We start from the raw sequence: 9,965 nt of genomic DNA on the forward strand, positions 1-9,965 counted from the left end.
TTTTTGGATGAGAATTTAAGTGAGAAAGTAATTATCTAATGAAGCTGAGAACATCCTTCTTTTTTTTAAGTGGCTGCTGGCTGTTGCCTGTTGGTGGCAACGAACCGGAATGGGGGGACTGAGTCACTGGACCTCTCCAGTTCCCCTCTTGATTTTGAAGCTTCCAGAGAAGGGCCAACTTAAAAAAAAGAGGAGCCCAGAGAGAGCTTCGGTCCGATTGGGAGAAAAAAAAAGGGCTCACAAGCGGCATCGGAGAAGAGAAACAGAGAGTTTCGGGCGGCTTCGGGGAAGAGAAACAGAGGATTTCGGGCGGCTTCGAGGAAGAGAAACAGGGGAGAAACAGAGGGATTGGGAAGTAGGCTTTGGGGTTTCGGAGGAGAAACAAAGAGATCAGGGAAGAAGAAGGCTTCGGTTTGATAAAAAAAAGGCTTCGAGGAAGAGAAACGGAGAGACCGAGGAAGAAAAATAAAGAAAGCAATAGAAAAGAGGAACCTACCGAACCTACGGCAAACTTGCGGCGATGCTTCGAAGGCTTCGAGGCTTCCTCTTCCCGATGTGACCTCTTTTTCTTCTCACCGTAGTCTTCGAAGGCTTGAAGCAGCCAGAGAAGATGAAGAAATAGTTAAATAAGGTGAGAAATCTCTTGGATTTGCTTCTCTGAATCAATTTTGAAAGCTAATTTTGCCAAAATCTGACTTCTATTTTGATTTTCTGGCTTTTCAGCTTTCAAAAATGGCGAATAACCACCATCGAAACTTATCTTTTTCAACTCGATGATATTGGACGATCTCTTGAGTCACATGATTCAGCTGACGGACTCGCGATTCAGGTGTGATTCTTCTCATTTCCTGATTCACAATTTTGGTTCGACTCGATCACACTATGAATCATCGTGAATCGTACGAGTCAATTTGTGACTCATACGATTCTAACAACAGAGGTTATATATGTTTGAAAATAGGTCATTGACAGGCTTGGAGTAGTCTTGAGCAGCTTAGAGTTGTTCTTGAATGAAAAATGAAAACTATGTAGCCATGAGACATTCATTCATATGATGGACTAGGTTAGCATAGATAGAATAAATCTTCTGATAATTAGAGGGTGGTGTGTATTGTGTAGGAGATTGTTGACCTAGGGCTATAACTTGATCTAATTTCTAAGCAAAAAGGTCGACTTTATCTAATTTTTGAGCTCTAAAATTCAAATCGATCTTAGGACTAAAGTCTGCATACTTGATTTCATAAAGTTCTATCCGCTTTCAATAAGGAATCAATCTTTCATAGAAAGATAATAAAGTATGGTTGATCAAACTCTCACTCAAAGTCTCAAACAGAGCATAGACTTTGTCCTCACTTTTACTCGTGAATGCACCTTCACAAGATGCATCTACCATCTATCTATACTGATCATCTAAACTCTCATAAAAGGCTTGGATAAATTGTCACTTAGATAGACCATGGTATGGATATTTTTTAAGAAATTTCTTAAGTCTCTCCCATGACTCATGAACCTGTTCTCCTAGAAGCTGAGCAAATCCAGTGATGGCTCACCTCATGGTGTTGATTCGATCTATGGGATAGAATTTTTTAAGAAACTCGTGCTGTATTTCAGCTCCAGTTCGAATTGGTCTTCCTGTTGTGTCAAGCCAGTACTTGACTTTATCTTTTAATGAAAAAGAGAATAGGGTCAGTCTAAGTGCATCATTAGTGAAATTCTGAATTTTGACTATGGAGCATATTTCTAAGAACTCATCTAGATGCTTGTAAGAATCTTCATTATTTGTTCCTATAAAAAGATGAGAGCATCTGGATTGTGATCAACTTGATCTCATATTGACTCACAAAAATATCGAATAAATGGATAGATTATAGGTGGAAGGAATAAAGTATTCCTTCATTTGTCTAGGTGGCTCTTCAGGATTTTTAGCCATTTGATTATCAAGTTTAACATAGATCAGCTATTCAATTTCATGATTGGATTCAACTAGATTAGGCAAAAGAGATCTCCTACCATGCATGTACTAGTGCAAATTCTAATGTATGTAGTTTAGATTATTTTTTTTTGGATGAAGAGAAGAGAAGGAATAGTTCTAAAGATGAGAACCTAGAGAAGAGTTATGTTAGTTAATCTCTTTTCACCCTACGACAATCTTACAACATAACCGCATTATGCCAGGATAACCTTATATCAGGATAATCTAAGATTAATTTACTAATTATATATATATATATATATATATATATATATATATATATATATATATATATATATATATATATATATATATATATATAATCATAACCAAGTTAGCAAATAATTAAACTTAGGATACCTACAAATTTTTTAGACGTAACAGTTTGATATAAAGTGGCTTCACCTAGATGTGAGTTAGGTCTATTCTCACTTACTTCAACTAGCCAGGTAAGACGTGGGGTCGTGGGAGTCCTCCTGTTGCTTGCCTTAGACACCAATTGGATTGGTCAGGTAAGCTAATGAAATCAATTAAATAACTATGAGTCTACTTAGGCGTAGCCTTTCTAACCTCTTACCTTAGACATCAGTTTCAGGGGTAAGCTCAAATCTACTTTGTATTTAACTTCACTACAATAATCAAACTAAACTCGATTTAATCCTAGGGGCCAATATCTACTCAATTTTAATTGGGCTTGGATTAATGCAGGATGCTGGTTGGTTATTTTTAGGCTAAGAAAGGGTGATCAAATCTCTACCTTATCTTATTATTGGGTGTTACTCTTAAGTTGATTTAGACTGAATGTGCTCAACCAATTACAAATAAGGGGTTCTATGCAACTAAATTAGATGCATGAAACTAATTAAACTTGAAAGCTTACCTTATCTCCACGATCATCAAAAGTAAATCTAAGATGATAAATGCTCTAAAAATTTAGGGTCTCTACTCTTTGTCATGAAATTTTTATTGAATTTAAGTGGGTGATTTTTAAGTTAATTTGAAAAAGAAAGCAATTAATACTAAGAAAAGAAAGAACTATGATTAGGATTGATCTCACCAATTTGAAGCTTTTCATTCTCTCTCTTTTTTTTTCTACAAGAAAAACAAAAAAGGTTAGTAAGCTATATTCATAAAAAAATTAAAAAATTAAATTTTAAAATTGATGCCTCTCCGACAACGATGCCAAAAACTTGATATGCGCGATGTTATCGTTAAGACACTGTGACTATCAGTTTAAGTCCGATTTTTAAGTTAAAAATAATGCATAAATAATAGTGAGTCAGATCGAATCCCTGGAGAAGGCTATACATTGATGTTTTAAAATCTTTGATTTTGAAAAAAAGAAAAGAAAGGATTTGAATAATTGGTCAAAATCAAAAACTAGAAATTAAAATAGTGTAAGAAAGCAAATCGATACTAGGATCTACTAACTACATCCTAGTATCTAGATACTTGCAATAAAATAAAATTCAAAAATTTAAAGAGAATAAAATTACTTTTGCATTAATTAATATTTGAATTATAATATAATGAAATTGAAAGTCACTACAAGAAAAGAGTGCTTAGCGACGAAATTATTTGCAATGAAAATGCTTTCACCGCAAATACAAGTATTAGCGGTGCAAAAAAAAAATTGCATCATAAATAATATATTATTTATGATGAAAAATATTTTTTATCATAAATAATTTATTATTTATGATGTAAAAAAAATTTACACTGTAAATAATAAATTATTTGCAACATAAAACTTTCATCATAAAAAATCAATGTAAAATCAAAAACTAAAAAAATAAATGATAGATTATTTATGATAAAAATTTTACATCATAGATAATTTATTATTTATGATGCAAATTGAATTTATATCATAAATAATTTACAATTTAAGATGTAAAATTTTTCATCATAAATAATTGATGAAAAATTAAAAATTCTAAAAAATTATAAATGACAGATTATTTATGATGAAAATTTTGTATTGTAAATAATTAATTATTTACAACATAAATTAAATTTACATCATAAAAAATTATTATTTATGATATAAAATTTTTATCATAATTAATCAATAAAAAAATAAAAATTTTAAAATAATAAATTACACATTATTTGTGATAAAAATTTTACATCGTGAATAATTTATTATTTATGATGTAAATAAAATTTATGTTGTAAATAATTATCTATTTGTGATGCAAATAGTCTATCATAAATAATCGATGAAAAATCAAAAATTTTTAAAAAATAAATGATAGATTATTTATGATAAAAATTTTGTCATAAATAATTTATTATTTATGATGCAAATTAAATTTTCATCGTAACTAATTACCTATTTGTGACTCAATATTTTTATCATAAATAATCGATAAAAAATTAAAAATTTTTAAAAAATAAATGATAAATCATTTGCGATGAAAATTTTGCATCACAAATAATTTATTATTTACAATGCAAATTGAATGTGTCGTAAATAATTATCTATTTGTGATGCAAAATTTTTATCGTAAAAAATTGATGAAACATTAAAATTTTTTAAAAAAAATGATACATTATTTATGATAAAAATTTTGCATCATAAATAATTTATTATTTACAACATAAATAAAATTTACGTCATAAATAATTATCTATTTGCGATGCAAATAGTCCATCATAAATAATCAATAAAAAATCAAAAAAAATTTAAAGAATAAATAGTAGATATTTATGATGAAAATATTTTATAAATTTAAAAGATAATTCAAATATTTTATGATCGATTTTTTGATCATAAATTTTTTAATATTTTATAATAAAAAAATCGATCGTAAATATATTTTATAATTGAATATAATTTTTTTTATTTTTTAAATATAATATAATTTTAGAATTTAAAGTTCATCTTCATCATTCATTATCTAAATAATTATCGTTAGAGTATTGTCATAAAAGATCACCTAGATCTGATAGCCCTAGCTATGTTGATCAATAAAATTTGATTTCGACGGTCACAAACGACCGCATAATAATCTGATAGATAGAGATCATTGATGGATTATAAAATTTACAACGATGATCTCAATGATATTTATAGCATACTATTAAAATTTTACTTCAGTTGGATATCATTATCGTAGTCAATTTAGCATAAAATAATTTGAATTATTAAATAAAAAATGAGTGATCAAAAGGTCAAATGACGTCTGATTAAAAGATAATTTTTTAGATAATGATCTTTACTACTATTTTAATCATCTATACGGTGGTGATCGTAAAATTCAAACTGTATGTATATGAACCATCCATATTAAGTAGACCTTACAAAAGCACAAGTATAATTACTTAAGGACTTTAAGATTGAGTATCAAAAGACATATAGTTTTGGATGGTTCATATATGTGCAGTTTGAATTTTACGATCACTATCATATAAATAATCAAAATAGTAGTAAAGATCATTTATATAAAAAAATCATCTTATAATCGGACATCATTTGGCGTTTCAATCACTCATTTTTTATTTAACGGCTCAAATCATCTCGTGCAAAATTGATCATGATAATGATATCTGATTGAAATAAAATTTTGATAGTATACTATAAATATTATCAAAATTATCATTATAAATTTTTAAATCCATTGGTACTCTTTATCTATCAGATCACCGTATGGTAGTTCGTAACTATCAAAATCGAATTTTATTGATCAATATAGCTAAGACTGTCGAATCGAAGTGGTCTTTTATGATGATACTCTAATGATGATTATTTAGATAATATATAATAAAAATAAACTTTAAATTTTAAAATTATACCATATTTTGAGAAAATAAAAAAAAAATTATACTACAAGAAAATAGATTTTTTGCGATGGAAGTATTTGCTACGAAAATTATCATCATAAATAATTTATATTTATGATATAAAATTAATTTTATATCATAAATATTAAATTATTTATGATGCAAAAATTTTATCATAAATAATCGATTAAAAATAAAAAATTTTTTAAAAAATAAATAACAGATTATTTGTGATGAAAATTTTGTATCGCAAATAATTTATATTTATGATGTAAAATTGATTTTGTATCATAAATATTAGATTATTTATGATGCAAAATTAATTTTTATCATAAATATGAAATTATTTACAATACAAAATTAATTTTGTATTGTAAACATTAAATTATTTACAACGTAAAATTTTTATCATAAATAATCGATGAAAAATTTAAAAAAAAAATTTTTTTTGATGAAAATTATTAGCGGTGAAAAAATATTATGCATCACTAAAAATATTTTTAGAGAAAAAATTTTTTTAAAAAAAAATTTATAAAAATTATTAACGATGAAAAAAAAATATCTATCGTTAATAATTATTTTTAACAATAAAAATTTATTTGCATCGCTAATAATTACATTGCTAAAAGTTCTATAAAAACCCCAGGTCACTTCCATCTGCCTCTCTTGGTTCTCGCGAAATCCTCTCCTCTCTACCTTTCTCTCCCCCTTCCGTGCTTCCATCAACTGTTGGGCTTTCTCTTCGTCGTCATCGCTGCCATTGGGCTTCCTCTTCGGGCATCACCGCCGCCTTCCCCTCTGTCGTCACCATTGCCACCACTGACTTTAAGGTAAACCCTCCTTTTTTTTTTGTTGCTTTATGGGGAAGGGAGGAGCAGGGGGTGGGTCCCCGAGCAGGGAGGAAGGAGAGGGGGTGGGTGTTTGGCGGGGTGGGTCACAACGAGGCTGGAGGAGGGGGGTTTCATGAGGGTGTGGGGAGGGCGAAGGGTGGGGGATTTCGTGAGGGCCGAGGGAGGGCGGAGGGGGGGTGTTTCCCGAGGGATGGGGGGGAGGGCGAAGGGGGTGGGGGGTGGAGGGGGGGTGGGGGTTTCACGAGGATCGGGGGAGGGCAGAGGTGGGGTGTTCACGTTGGGGCCGAGGGCTGGTCGGGGGGTGGGGGCTGCATCAGAGAGGGGCGACAGGGGGTGGAGGTGGGCGGCGGCACGATCGCGAGAGCACAGAGTGGCTGAGGCGGAGGGCGATTCACGTCGAGGGCCAAGGGAGGGTTGGGGGGGTGAAGGGCGGTGGTGATGGGCTGGGGGACCGGGGCCAGTGCAAGCACGGTGGGGCAGAGGGGCACCGCGGTGGGTGGGGGGTGGTGGTGACAGGCCAGGGGGCGGAGGATGGGGGACCAGGGGTCAGTGGCAGAGGGGCGGAGGATGGCCTATGGGTGTGTTCCCACGGGGGTTGTGTTCCTGTGGATGGCCTACGAGTGGCTGCGGGTGGGATGATTTATTAATAAAATAAAAAAATTATTTTTTAAAAAATTAATAATTTATTAATAAAAATAATAATGATAAATAAAATAAATTATTTAAAAATATTTAAAAATAAATTATTTTTTATAATAAAAATAATTAAAATATTAAAATAATGATAAAATATTATTTTAAAAAAAAAATTTGAAAAATGTGAGGGGGGCAGTGATAGGAGGGGTCAGCCTATGAGGTGAATGGGCTAGCACGACCCAGCCCATGGGCCAAATATGCTGGACCATGGGGCTTGGCCCATTTTTAGGGCCAAATAGGCACCGCGGGGGGTGGAAGGAGACCCTTTAATGATTTTTAGATTTTGGACCCTTTAATGATTTTTGGATTTTGGATTTCAACCCAAAATTTGAATTCTATTTGTTTTATTAGGTAATGTTTAGTTCCTATTGTTTAATACACATTGCTTTTACTTGTTATAATTTAATGCTTTTGCTTGTTTAGTCCCTGTGTTTTATTATGATTATAATTTAATGTTTTAATTAGGATTAGCCGAATCTTTCAGTAAATTTTAAATGCATATCCTCCATTAGAGAGAACAGATATTATGTAAGATTGTTAGTTAGCATTTGCAATATATCAGCAGAAAAATAATTCTTATCTAGCATACATAATAATGTGTTGGTCTGCTTTTATGAAGCTAGTACAAAGTTAAGGTATCCCTATTCATTCTCAGATATCATCTTTCTAAATTTAGTGAAAAAATTATTCTTGCTTATGCTAGCTTTTGATATGTTGAATTTTGAAGGTCATACTGTCCGATACTAATGTTCCTGTGGAAGGAGAACACAAAATCATAGCATTTATATGGCTTCAATACAACCTTCCTGATTACAACCTAATCATGGCAAATAAGCTTGTACTTGTCCATGTTGACAAAATGAAGATGGTGCTATTCCCGAATCAATTATTACTGAAAATCACAGTAAGATATATGCTTCTATAGTTTTTGTTAAATTCTGTCATATTCCTTACTGTAGCACTACTATATATGATAGTGCGATCGTTTTGAGCAATAAATTATCTAGGATATGCTGATTGAAAGCCATTACTTGGATATGATTAGACTTAGTAATGAAGCTATGATTGAAAGCCACCACAATCTGAGCCTTCAGTTGATGCAAGCAGCCATGGTAATATTTGTCTTAAAATTTTATTTTATTTACTAACTTTTACTTATAAATAATGCCTAATTGTCTAGTTTATATTATTTGTCTTGATAATAGGTTCTACAATTAAAAAGAAAAGAGGTCGGAGAAAAGCTAAAGGAGTTAAACCTAGACATGATACAAAGTTAAAAATTTATCAGGCATTCAAATTTTTTTAGGATTTAATAATTGAATCATTTATTCTTAAATTCAGCTAGTTACTTACTAATTTGATTGTTAACTATATAGGATCGATGTGTCCGAAATGCTGCGAATCGGGCAAGATAGACCATCCCGCACTGTGGAGGTTCGAGGCCGTTCGCTCACCGTATAGAGTAGATAGAAAGTAATTTTTATTTAGCATATTTTAATTTTTTAACTATTTAAAATTTTTTTATTAATTATTCTCAAATTGCAGAGAGAGATATAGAGTGGCGAACGGACCCATCAATGACAGTAAGGAGAGTGGAAAGCGGGGCGTTAGAAGCATTATGTAAATTTTTTCAACTATATTTTTCATTGATATTTTGATTTTCAGTATAAATTTAGAATAGCTATAACTTTAATTTTTAGAATCGTATGATAGGAATTAGATTCCAACCTATCCCTGAGGGCTTGATCGCGTCCACAGATGATGAGATCTATGATCAGATATTTGGTAAGAGATCCTGTTATGTTAGAAAATTAGGATATGAGATCAAAGCTCTCCCATCCTCATGCTCATCCAAAACTGACGTCCATGCCACCTGCGATGCCCTATTGGTAGAGATACAAAGATAGGCTGTTGAGGATCGACAGTGAGCTGCTAAGGTTCAACAGTTAAATGATAGAGCGGATGGCGTAGATAGAGCTGATGAGATAGTAGCAGGTCGGTCCAAGCTCCTCCACCCGTTCTCCTTCTCCAAATGCTGATGCTTGACGGCCAGCAGTTTGTTTTTATATTTTTTATTTTTATTTTAGGCTTTTTGTAATTATCTAATTTATTTTTTATAATTATATTTTAATATAATGAAATGATCAAAATTATTTATGAATTTATTATGTGATTTTTTATTTTAATTTTATAGATTATAAATATAAGATATTAAAAATATAAATTAAAAATATATTTATTTATTTATAAATTATTTTTTAAAAATATTATACTTTAATTAGCAACAAAATTATTTGCGATGTAATATGCATCACAAATAATCTTATTTGCGATGAAAATATTTTATCATAAATATTTTTTTTTAAATTTAAAATTTTTTTTAAAATTATTTATGACTGAATATTTTTATCGTAAATAATTTTTTTGCTATGAAAATATTTATGACATAATTTTTAGTCACAAAAAATTAATTTATTTTATTTTTTAAAAAATATTAAATTTATTTATTAATTATTGATGATAAAAATTTTCATCATAAATAATCTTATTTACGATGAAAATACATTTCCATCATAAAAGCATCTATTTGTGATAAATTTTTTTTCATTGCAAATAATTTAAAAAATAAAAAAATTTGACAAAAAATTATGTCACAAAAA

The 9,965-nt window shown here is 30.6% G+C and overlaps 1 long non-coding RNA gene across 2 annotated transcripts; it reads left to right on the forward strand.

The window, feature by feature from the left end:
• Positions 1-6,429: 6,429 nt before the first annotated feature.
• On the forward strand, positions 6,430-8,665 carry LOC109504890 (uncharacterized). Of its 2 annotated transcripts, XR_012142459.1 has the most exons (4): positions 6,430-6,588; positions 8,033-8,209; positions 8,351-8,417; positions 8,511-8,665. It is a non-coding gene; the product is annotated as an uncharacterized lncRNA (long non-coding RNA). The 2 variants fall into 2 exon arrangements; XR_012142458.1 differs by having other exon boundaries at positions 8,033-8,417.
• The last annotated feature ends 1,300 nt before the right edge of the window (positions 8,666-9,965 follow it).

The sequence above is a fragment of the Elaeis guineensis genome, chromosome 7, assembly GCF_000442705.2.
Source record: "Elaeis guineensis isolate ETL-2024a chromosome 7, EG11, whole genome shotgun sequence".
NCBI classification, from domain to species: domain Eukaryota; kingdom Viridiplantae; phylum Streptophyta; class Magnoliopsida; order Arecales; family Arecaceae; genus Elaeis; species Elaeis guineensis.